The sequence below is a fragment of the Cygnus atratus genome, chromosome 1 (genome assembly GCF_013377495.2).
Source record: "Cygnus atratus isolate AKBS03 ecotype Queensland, Australia chromosome 1, CAtr_DNAZoo_HiC_assembly, whole genome shotgun sequence".
Taxonomy (NCBI): domain Eukaryota; kingdom Metazoa; phylum Chordata; class Aves; order Anseriformes; family Anatidae; genus Cygnus; species Cygnus atratus.
The window spans coordinates 60,887,472-60,899,582 of NC_066362.1; the positions used below are offsets into that span (position 1 = coordinate 60,887,472).

Genomic DNA, 12,111 nt, shown 5'->3' on the forward strand with positions numbered 1-12,111 from the left:
TTGTGCTCCCAAGCCGTGCTGGTCCCAAGCTGCGCCAACGGGGAGCCGGATGGAAAGGGCTTTGTTAGGGGAAGCCCCTCAGTCCTCAGCTCCTACTGTGCCCAAGGGACCCCAGCGCTGCTCTGGTGAGCACCCCACGGAGAGGCCCCGCTCAGCCCGGCTCACACGGCCCCTGCCCTCCCACAGGCAGCTCCACGGTCCGGGAACGGGCAGCAGGATTTGAGCACAGGCATACTGAAGGGTCCCCGCAGGGGACGGGGCGGCGAGGAGGCAGGTGCATACAGCAACCAGAGGCCACCTCTCGGCTTTGTTCTGGGAGAAGCAGCTTCTGACATTTTCTGGTACTAAAGGCTGCACGTTAAAGAGGAAGGCTCTATCCAGAGTTCAGTTTCTCTTCCTACTTTTCATTATATTGGGTACATTTAAAGGAAATTATAAATTTATTTTTCGCTGCAAAGGCTCCTTTGGCCATCCAGACAAGCAAGGAGGCTTCCAAACAAGCCTTGTTCAGATACAAAGCTAAAGAAACAACTGTAAAATTCCTATTTAAAAAGTACAAAACAAACAAAAAAACAACAAAGGACTAGAAACCACGATGCCTAAACACAGCATCACCTCCTTCCTTCAGGCTTTGCAGTTGGCCGAGAAGCTTCAGCAGACCTTACAGCACTGAGCTCAGGGGCCAGGAGATTCCTGGTCACGTCCAAGCTGCAGACAGCAGCTCTGGGGCCCAGGGGCTGAGCTGACGGGGCTGGCGCGAGCGGGCTGGGGCGTAACAAGGTGCCACCCGTGGGGAAGCCGCCGGGGTCTCTGCGGAGGCTGCCCGCGGTTCCTGCGGGGCACCGGGGTCAGCAGGTAACTCATTAACGCCGGCTCTCACGCGAGCAAAGGTCAGCACGTGCTTGTTGCTCTTCTGGAACAGCCGACCTGAAAAGTTCATCACGCAGGCTTTCTAGGAAGAAGAGAAACATCCAAAAAAAGCAGCCCCCAGCCACCTGCCCCGAGCGCCCCGCTGTGTGCCCAAGCCACCAGACGCTGCCCTTGCCCACCTCCCCGTGCCCAAGGAGTCAGCGATTGCAAGGAGCACTGCTTGTGGTTTGCTCTTTGTAAATGCCTGCGCTGCCTGAAGGTCAGATGTACAAACACACGGGTGATGTTGGCAGAAGCGTTCCTCATCCCCGAGCATTTCACGTGAGCGATCAGCGACCTACCAACCACTTCTGACGGCAGCTGTGAACAGACAACTGTTGCTTAATTTGACCCACGCAGGGCCATTATTTAGCCCTGTTAAAAGCGAGACAACCATTGCTGTTGGGATGGTACCAGCAGCGCCTACTGCCAGGCCTGCACAGGAGACATCATCTGCGGCCTTTAGTCAAGCGCCAGCTCTGGGGGAGCGAAGTTCAGGGCTGAGCTCCTGCTCCCATGCTTCCAGGTTCATTTCAGTCTGGTGGGGCGAAGCAGCCCTCCTCCCTCACATCCGCAGAAGCAAATACGATCCAGGGAAGGGAACTGAGCTCCGCTTCCACAGCCACTTACCAGAAGAAACGGAGCGTTTGGGCCATTACGATGATTTGTTTTCCCTGCAGAGATGTACTGACAAAGGCCGTGCCTCTCAGCCACGCTGCGGTAGGGAAGGAGAAGGCTTCACCGCAAAGGGGAACTCAGTCACTGGGAAACAGGCAAAGAGGATGCCGTGAAACATATCAGGAAGCACTAATGAAAAGGTAGCGGCAGGCAGAGGCTTTGAAAGTTTTGATTTCTCCAAGAGAATGAACTGCCTGTTCTAACCAAAGAAGAAACAGCCTCCAAGCTCTCTCTCCTGGAAGGGAGGGCTTTGACGGGCTGGAGAGGAGGGAATGCTCTTTTGGCCAGATTAATTTAGAAGGTAAACGTGGTTTTTCCTAGGGGAGTTAAACCGGACGCTTGCCTTTGCTCCTCTGTGGTTAACGAAGAGCGCCTGAAGCCCTCCTGCTTGCAGGAGGAGGGCAGGGGCAGCTCCTGGCCAGGACCATCCCAGCACCAGGTGGTGGCTTCGGTGGAGGAACTAAATGCTCCTGGCTCCTTCTCCAGCCAGACTGCTTCAGCTTTGTATTTGTTTTTGCTAACACCTTCTTATTTTAACTCATAAAGCCCTCGCTGAAGTGTGGTGCCCTGCCCCCTGGTTACAGTTACTGTGGCTCTGCTGAGATCTCCTGCAAGCCTTCAAGATAGAGTCAGCCTGTACGCGGCAGTTCAAGGAGCGATAAAACCCTTTAACCGTGACGTGAGACGGAGCATGCGCTCAGCAAATGTGGGAATTGAGAACAACCCCAAGAAACTTGACCTCCCGAAGTGCAGGGAGGGGAGCGCAAAGCTCCTTACCTGGAAGGAATTGCAGCAGGCATCAGCGCAGGTTTGGGACAGGCTGGCCGAGCAGCTGCCCAGCTGAACGGGACCTGGGGCTCACAGTGGTGCCAAACACAGGAGTTAGCAGTGTGCTCTCGTTGCAAACCACACAAACCACATGGCAGGCAACCTTAGGGGCAATGTGGCCAAAGGGAGGTGATAATTCAGCACCGGTGAGGCTGCAGCTGGAGCAGAGCTGCACGCTGGGTGTCGCGAGTATTCGAGTCCCAGAGCAGAGTTGGGCTGCCTGGGAAGTCTGTGTATTTCAGACTTAGGGGGGGAGGGAACAACAAAAAACACCCCAGAAGTGACAATTTCCTTCCAGTTCCCATGTCTCTCTAAGTGGCCCTACCTCACCATTATTCAGGTGTACATCTCAGAAAGCAAGGCTCTATTTTTTAATAAAAAGCGACTTGAAACAGGGAATGAAGTTCTGTGCAGCCACCTTACCCACAGCAGCTGCTGCCCAAGCTGGGCCCGACTGGGCTGCCGGTGCTGAAGCATGCAAGACCCAAGGGGAACGTCCCTCAGCCCGACAGTTTGGGCACCTGCACGCAGCCCATAACCCCGTTGGTCTGACTGCTGCTGGTGGATTTTGACCCTCCCTGCTTCTCACCAGCACCCAGCAGACGACAAGTCCCTGGAGGCCACCAACATGCCTCCAGGTGACCTCCCGGCTCGGTGCGACGGACAGCCAGCTTGCTAAGCTTAATCCCCACGTGCTCCGTGGGGTTCCTCACCACGTTGCCGTCCTTCTGCAGCCTGAGCAGAAGCGACTCGCACCAGACCCCAGCCTCCATCCGCAGCCTGGCATTATGATTTCAAGCATTATGTTTCTTTACGAGCAAATTATCACCGAGGCTTCAATGCACTGTTGGCCTTTTAAAAACCTAAGTGTTCAGTATTTTTATTTCTCTCTGCTTTGCGGTTTATGGCTCCCGTAAATCCGGGACGAGCCATGGCAGAGGGAAAGAGCTGATCTCACACACGGGAATGAGAAAATGGGCAGGAGAAGGGGCACGGACTGAGTCCTTAACCAGGGGGTCTCTGCTCCCTGCCCCAAGCCTCCCTGAGGGACAGGCAGGGTGCTGCTCACCAGGGCTGATGTTAACATCACGGTGATGCTTTCTTCTGTGGTGCTGAGCAGAAAGCTTATTTCTTCTGTGCTGCACATCTACAGTAAAGCAAGAATCTCTGTGCTTCCAGATGCTATTAAAAAAAAAAAATCTTTCCTGTAATCAGCCTGCTCAGGGGCATGGGACCCACAGCCCTTCCTTCCCACTGCCCTTGCCCACCTGTCTCAGTTCCTTGAGCTCCAGATCCTCCAGGGCAGATCATTTCTACATGAGCACATGCACGCTTCACACCTTGCTGAGCAGGTCACCATCTTCACAGAGACCTTTAGGCACAAAAGACAAACAATATATAATGTTCCAAGGGTGTCCGTTGGATTGGGCTGTTCGCTGACAGTTTTATTGCTAGCTGCACTGCTCTGTTCATTGCTAAAAAAATCATCTTCCCCCTACCATGGTACCCAAGATACACAGGTAGTTCATTTTATACATATTTTTATCAACGTTTAAGAGCACCCATGCCATAACCTGCACGCAGGACTGTAGGGCAGGTAAAGGAGAAAGTGAATTGAACACGAAAGCCCCAGTGAAACTCACGGAGCTTCACACACGCTCTGGGATCACCCAGCAAATCGGGTTTTACTCCAGACACATCAAGACTCAAAGGCAGAGGTAAACATCATCAGCACTTACTCTGCCCTCCTCCAGGAACTACAGTCAGCTTGCGTTTGGACAGGACAGACAGACACAAGAGTACACACTTCACTGCATGCCTTTGAAAACCGTTCAACTGCTTTCAGTGCTGGAGACCTGCACCTCTCCCTTCCAAGCGGAGGCTCCCTCCAGCCCTGCCTTCTCCTCGCAGAGGGGGCAGCGGGCACCTCGCTCCTCTCCCGGCCACGAGCGGAGGTGAGGGCAGGACAGCGCTGAAGGCAATTAGAGCTGCGGGGAGAGCGCGGGGAGCAGGATGTCATTGCCAGAGCTGGAATTTGGCCTGGGCACCATGGAGATGAAAGGCAGCAGATGGTTAAGGTGTACACGGGAAGCACGCGCACAGCACCTGACTGTAGACTTAAGACCAATTAATACAACAAAAGAAAAAACTTGACAAGGAAGCTGGAGATCTACAAAATGAATAAGTGAACCATGAAAAGGGGAGTCTCCCCCATCCACAACAACAACAACAAAAAAAAGCAAGCAGCACAGCGTACAATACCTACAGAGCCCTGAATAAACTGAAGTTGGAACAGATGGAGGCAGAAACAAACCGCGGCGCCTACGAGCTGGCCAACAAGTGAAAGGACCAACTCAGGAAGGAGCTGCCCACAATGCGGGGAGAGGACAATAGCCCCCGCCCCACGCCTCCCCTTTTCTGAGGTGCTCAATATGCTTCGTACAACTTAATTCAGGGCTTGCAATCTGCGGCACTCTTGGATGCAAGATCCTAACAAACGACCGGGAAAGCATATTCTTCTGAATAATAAAGCATGTGTCTCTAATTAAAAGATGCCGGGCACAACATGCCGCAGACAGAAGCCTCCCAACGCCGCCTCGGAGGCGCGGGAGCACCCTTTATCTCTGGGCAGGGCCTGGCCCCGCGGCGTGAGAGCGGCTGGGCACACAAACCTTTCCTTTGCATTTTATCTGATGGCCTGGCCTCTGCCTCAGCCAGGTCAGAGGCGAGAAGACGAGCTGCGAGACAAGCTGCCGCGCTGCAGAGCGGGGAGAGGTTAGCATGGAGTGATTAGGCACAGAGAGAGAAATTCCTGGCTACGAGGGTGCATGAAATGCTAGCCACCAAGGAGAGAGGCCCGGGATGCCCAGGAAAGGCAGCATGGGGCCCCCAGGAGCAGAGGGCAGCAGCCCCGCCGGTGGGGCCAGGCTGTCGGGACACAGGTCTGCAGGCACAGGGCCGCCCCGCCACCCTATCTGCGGTGTAAATCCCAAAGGTAAACAAGTCCAGCGCTGCAGACAACATTTATCACCCGCTTGAAGGCAGGGCGGCGGGGGCTAAGCCCCCTGAGAGGCACCCCCAGCCTGGACGCGACAAGCGTTTCACGGCATGCGATCCCGCCTTGAAGCCACCGGCCCAGACCCCGCCGACTTCAAAGCGGGAGGCTTTTGCTGCTTGGCCCCTGGGAACCCTGCCCCAAAGCCCCTGCCCCTGTCTGTGCTCCGGGCCGAGCCCAGACATCGCAGGTTTGCAGGGCGCAGGCACGCTGCAGCGGCTGCTTGGCTCCTTGTAGCACCGAGGGGACGCCAGCACCAGGTGCACGTAAAACAATGCTGTCTGGGAGGCAGCGAGCACAAGGAGCCCAGGCACAGGCCATAAAACACCTCCCCTGTTTTTATCCCCACCTGGTTCCCTCTGTGGCTTTAGGCAAATCACATTGCTTTTCCTCCTCAGTTTCTGCACCTGCAAGACAGTATTTACCTACCCCAGGAGGGGGTTGAGAGGATTAGTTAATGTTTGCCCAGGGTTTTAATGGATAAAATACTCTGTGTTAATTCCTAGACCAGTATCTGCAACCCCCCCCAACTCCATGAGAGGGATTTCCTCAAGACTGAGCTTTGCTACTTCAAAAAATCAAAATCAGTTAGACAGGAAAAAACCCTTGAGACCATCATGTCCAGCCTTACATCAAGATCAACCTAACACTCTGAAGTCCACCATCAAACCTTGTCCCTTAGTGCCATGTCCACATCTCTTAAATACCTCCAGGGATGGGGACTCCACTACTTCTTGGCAGCCCATTCCAGTGTTTGACCACCCCCTTCTGTGAAGAAATTCTTCCTAATATCCCACCTAAACCTCCTCTGGTGCAATTTGACGCTGTTTCCTCACATCCTGTCACTTTTCACATGAGAAAAGAGACCGACACCTCCTTGCTGCAGCCTCCTTTCAGATAGTTGTAGAGAGCAATGGGGCCTCCCCTCAGGCTCCTCTTCTCCAGACTAATCAGCCCCCGCTCCCTCAGCTGCCCCTCACAACTCATTTTCTAGTCCCTTCATCAGCTTCGTTGCTCTTCTCTGCACATGTTCAAGCAACCCAATACCCTTCTTGTGGTGAGGGGCGCAAAGCTGAAGACAATAATCGAAGTGCGATATCTCCATGCCAAGTGCAGAGGGACAGTCACCTCCCTCATCCTGCTGGCCATGCTATAGCTGATGCAGGCCAGGACACCACTGGCCTTCCTTGCCACCTGCTGGCTCGTGTTCAGGTGGCTGTTGACCAACACCCCCAGGTTGTTGTCTGCAGGGCAGCTTTATAACAGCCCTTTTATATACAACCCCAAGCCTGTACTGCTGCTTGGGGTTGTTACGGCCCAGGGGCAGCACCCAGCACTTGGCCTTGTTGAAGGCCATACAGTTGGATGTGGCCCATTGACCCGTCCCATCCAGACCCCTCCTACCCTTGAGCAGATCAATGCTCCCACCCACCGCAGTGTCATCTCCAAATTACTGAGGGTGCACTCCATCTCCTCATCAAGATGTTGATAAAAATACTAAAACTGTCCCCAGGACCGAGCCCCCAGGAGCGCCACTTGTGACCAGCCACCAACTGGATCTGAGTCCTCTCACAAGGACCCTTTGGGCCCAGCCCCCAGCCAGTTTTTACCCAGCAAACAGTACATCCACCAAGCCACCAGCAGCCACTTTCTCTGGGAGAAGGCTGAGGGAAACAGCATCAAGCACGTTGCTGAAGTCCAAGTGAACAACAGCTTTGTGCCTGTGGGCTCCTAACCCCCCTGGCACCAGCCGGCTGCGAGCACCGGCCCCGCAGCAGGTCCCTGTGCAAGCCCCAGCCAGGGGCAAAGTCACAGGCCCACCAGCGTGGGGGCAGCTCTGGGGCTCAGCTCTGCCCCCCCCCCAAGCACCCGGGAGGGTTTTGGGCAGCCCCTGGCCCCCCCCCCACGCACAGCACTGGCCTCTCCCCTGGCCTGTGGGGCGGCAGATGAAGGCCGGGATGCTGCAGAGGCTGCTGAGCAAAACCAGGAGCGCGGAGCGAAACGTGACTCACTCCTACCACACCACAGCCCGAGTCACTTTGTTTGCGAGTCTGAATCGCTTTCTGCTGCTTCCATACTGGCTTCTTTCAAGGGTGAGTAAGCAGACAGCGGCAGACATGACTCGTGTTATTCACGGAGCACTGAAGCCGTACCATTTCTCCATACGCAGCCGGATGACTGTATCCTCCGCCTCGAGTGGGACATTTCTAAGAACTCAGTAGTGACGCAGAGGCGGCCAGACCAACATGCTCAGCGTATTCCACTGACAGTACCTCGCGTTGATTCATTAATTGCCTGCACTCCGCCACGCATTGTTTTCACCCAGTCGTTTCATTTCAGTATTCTTGGCAACTCCAGGAAGGCCCATTCATGGGCAGAGCTCCAGGACAATGAGACTGCTTCAAGCTGGAACTGAAACCCTGCCTGTAAAATTAGCAGTGCACGAGTTAAAGTGGGTTTTGTGGTGAACATCCTTGAAGAGTAAACAACAGTAGTTAAAGACGGGGAAGTATGGAAAGACTGCTCAAACTGAAACAGTGTGAGCATTTCATGCACTCGTTCACATTATATATAAACTCATACATATGCAAAAAGGTAAACAAACACACAGCTATGAGGCAAGAAAGTGAAACTTCCTTCAGTACTGAATTGTCATTTTTGAATTACTCAAACTGGCTCATTATGTAGATATTTTTATGTTTAAAAACACAGCACTTGCACACATTTTGAGAGAGAATTGTGAGTTTTTTCCTATCCCAGGTTAAACCGCTGCGTCTTTTTCTCCTCCTGCTCCAGAATTCCATGTTTCTCATTTATATTTCTGCATTTAGTCACTGTTAATTTGAATGACAACATCAAGAAGATGACTCTTTGCATAGCTTATAGCGGCGCAGTTTGAAATAGTGTAGTATTTTTAGCAACACAACCTGCATCAGCTTAGGCACAAATGTGAACTTTCTGCCAACTGGAGGCATAATACCCACTTCCCCAGGAGGACGTGACACCACAAACACCAAAGTCTAAGCAAAAGCACTTGATTGTAATTGTAGTGTTATTTACATAGACCAGTTCAAATTCTGCTTTTTCTTCCAGTGCCAAAAGTTTAGGGCTCCAGATAAATCACTCTTTCCTCTTGAAAGAGGTTTATTGCATTTATTACTCGTTTCAGAGTCCAAGGGCCCAGGCTGAGATCAAAGGCCAGAGGCAGGGCGCAGCGATGCCCCACATGAGAACGCTGCAGCACGCAGTGGGCGAGATCTCCGCCGGGGACAGGAACACCCAGATTCAGTTCCCAGCAGCGCTCAGCCTCCTTGAGTAACCTCAGATGTGTCATTTAGCCTCCTATGACTCAGTTCCTCATTCATACAATGGAAATGACACAACTTCTTTATTTCGTAGGAGTCCTGTGCAGATAAATATCTTCTAGTTTGGTATCGAAATCTGCTCAAAAGCAAAGATCAGCTATGATCTGAAGGAATTATGCGAGCAGAGGCTGGGAAGTAACAAAACATACCCAGCAACTGAGGGGAGCTCTCTGAAGTGGGCTGATTTCTCGTTATCATCACCTCAGAGTACCTCCAGAGTGAGTGATTTGGTTCCCTTTGCAAGGTGGAAAATTCCAGTGACCGAACTGTTTCCCACAAGAAACGGAGCTCGTTTTGTAAATGCAGTTTCCATTCTCTCTGCACCAGACTTGACAGGGCTTGATCATGAACTGTGGCACCAGAGAAGTGCAGCGCTGACTTGGCCAGATGGCCGGGTCAGGATCCTGCTTCCCAGCATCACTTTGCACCCTTTCAAAGGCTCCACGGTGCTGCCGCCTCCCGGTTATAGCCACATGGCTCCCACGTCCCTGGCGGTGGCTGGTGCAGTCACCGGGAGGGAGCCAAAAGGCAGCACCCCCCCCCCCCCCGCAGCAGCCTGTGGCACCCCTGGCACTGCCACAGCCACCCCTTCTCTATTGGAGGCAGGGGACCACACCTGGGTGCTCCCACACTGGCACCCGAACCCATGGGTCATGCCAAGCTTTCTGAGAGACGTCGTGTTTTGGTGCGTCAGACTCCTGCGTGACCTGGATTCTTCCACCTGTGCCGTAACGTCGATGCAAGGGCAGGTCCCGGTCCTGTTACTCTGGCACGGTGAGATAGCTCGGCGCCTGACACCCCGAGCACGTCTTACCTGGGCCAACTCGCCTAGCTGCTTTGTGCTTTGCATCACCGCTCCGTAAGACAGACGCAGTAACTACCACGGAGGGATGTGCGTGCTGTGATGAGATTTTAAGACAAAAGGCCTCACAGCCCCCGTCCTCAACACGAACATTTTGTTCCACATGCTACGTGGCTGACCACAACCCCCTTGACCTCAGCACAGTTTGGTGAGTGAACAAGGGAAGGTAACGACACTTCTCTTTTTTCACTGAAGACAAAGCTGCAGAAGACAGATTCCCATGGCAACAAAGGCAAAGAAGTGTCCCAAGATGTGATTTGCTGTCACCATACCCACCTTGCTGCAGATAAGGACAAGCGATAGCTCTGAAAGGAACTGTTTCCATGGGACCCTTCGCAGAGAGCGCACACGATGACAACCCGACAGTCTGCCTCAGTCTTCAGCAGCGAGCAGGCTCGGCTGGCAGAGAGCAACGCTGTTTCTTGTAGCAAAGGCTGCCCCTCGAAGCATGCCTAACCCTGAACAAGCCACACTGCTGCTCGCTAATCCACTTACCCAGGCAATTACACCAGGACAGCAGCCTGCAGAGCGAGTCGTCAGCTAAACAGAGGCTGTTTTTTTATTTTATTTCTTTTTAATGCATGGAGTGCTACCTTAAGCTATGTTGAAAGCTCCTTACAGAGCACGCATTTATGCTTTGGCAGTGCGTGCTATGTAAGTGCATTTCCTTCCGACACTTCCATTTATCATAATTCTCCCCTCCCGGCCCTGCCCCTCCAGTTCCCTAGGGGAAGTTAGTGAATTTATGCAGGAACAAAGTCACCTTGAGCTTTAATCCACACCCTAGCAGAAGGAATAGTCTGTCAGCAATCACATCCACCCACTCTGCAACTGCATAACAATGCTCACTTTGTTAGCACAGAAAACATTGGCTCCTTTTCTAGTTGTTGAGACAAGCTACCACAAAGGCAGAAGCAAGGAAATCAGACTGGGGACAGAAGAGGGAGGAATCTGGCCCTGCGATTTCAAGAATGAATGGGTAACCTGAGGTGAAACTGTGGAAGTAGGGAGAAGAGAGCAAGCCTGGCAAACCAAGTCCTTGTTTTACGATAACACCCCTAAAACAAATCCCCGCCTCCCTTCCTGGGTAAAGGATGAAGGCACCTGAGAAAACGTGGTTGGTGAAGTCGCAGAAGACAGGCAAATATCCTCATCCAACTGACAGCAAAGCAGAGCCAAAGCAAGGGGCAAAACTCAGCAGAACCAGACGTATGAAGGGACCTGGATGTCCTCATTTGGGAACCAAGGCCAGATTCCCTCAGAACCAGGGTGGCATCCAGCTGCTGGTGCAGAAGCTCCACGTTCCCCCCAGTGCCCTGCTCATTCCCTCGGGGAAACCAGCCCTGACGCTGCCTGGGCACACAGAGACAAGATCCTGCTTTTAAAAGGGACCCAGGAGCTCCAGGAGCCCACAACAGCATCACGGATGCACACAGAAACAAAAACTAAGCAGCTAAAAGTCCTCCCCAGCCAGCAGAAACCCCTCCCAACCCTGCATGCACACTCACCTGAGGTTTTGGAGGTGTGCACTGACACAGGCATGGCTCCTGTTGGCGCAAGGCTGGTGCAGGCCCCTGATTGTGGGCAGTGCTCCCACCTTCGCGCCCCTGCCCAATTACTTGGGCAGCAGGAACCAGCCGCAGCTGTCTGTTGCTCTCTGCTCTGCTTGTTGCCATGCCTTGTGGTGAGCAGTCCTGGGATGAACCTGCCTCTGACTGCAAGGAATGACACATTAATAATCTCAGGAGGATACAACAGTTACAGCAGAGGGCAAGGAGGCTGAAGGGGAAGAGGTGAATGGAGCCAGCTCTGATGAAACTGCCTCTGATGCTCCCGTCCTCCCGGCTGCATAGCAGGGAGAGCTATTACCCCACTGGTTTGTCACCTTTGGCATTCACTGCAGGTAAGCGCAGCTTCAGTCAGTCCAATGTTACTTTTCTCTGCCAGGTACTCCAGGGAAGATGAGGGAGTTTCTGGAAACTAGTCCCACCTGACAAACTGGGGAAAAAAGCGAGGCTTTAGGTTTCCGGGTGTAAGATTTCTCTGGGTTTGTGCTGGAATCCAAGAGCTCAGAGAAATCAAGCCAACCCAAATTCCCAGTACTTTGCCTATTACGTTATAAGGAAAGAAGATTTAAATAGCACAACTGAGTAATCTTATCCTCCTCTGCTGTCATTTCACTCGTACACCCTGGATTATGTTGTTACTTACGTGATCTGCAAGGACAAGAGGCACCAGCGCATGGATTTCCTGTCCTTGACAGCTGAACGAGAACACCAACATCCCGGGAACAGACTCCTCCAATTCACCTGCAAGCCCATCATCTGCCATCTGCTGATTTTAAAAGGATTCAGAAACAAGACAGGTTGTCTCTAAACAGTTTTAATTGGGCTTCTGCAACCTCAGACAGAAAT

General features: G+C 52.9%; 1 protein-coding gene across 1 annotated transcript in view; it reads right to left on the reverse strand.

The window, feature by feature from the left end:
* The window catches only part of KDM7A (lysine demethylase 7A), a 76,645-nt gene extending 68,963 nt beyond the window's left edge, over positions 1-7,682 (reverse strand). Inside the window, exons 1-5 of the mRNA XM_050714077.1 lie at positions 7,624-7,682; positions 3,684-3,787; positions 3,485-3,597; positions 1,540-1,671; positions 616-952 (exon numbers count right to left, since the gene is read on the reverse strand). The gene's annotated coding sequence lies outside the window, so the exon portion shown is untranslated. The remainder of the gene's footprint in view (positions 1-615; positions 953-1,539; positions 1,672-3,484; positions 3,598-3,683; positions 3,788-7,623) is intronic.
* Between the last annotated feature and the right edge of the window lie 4,429 nt (positions 7,683-12,111).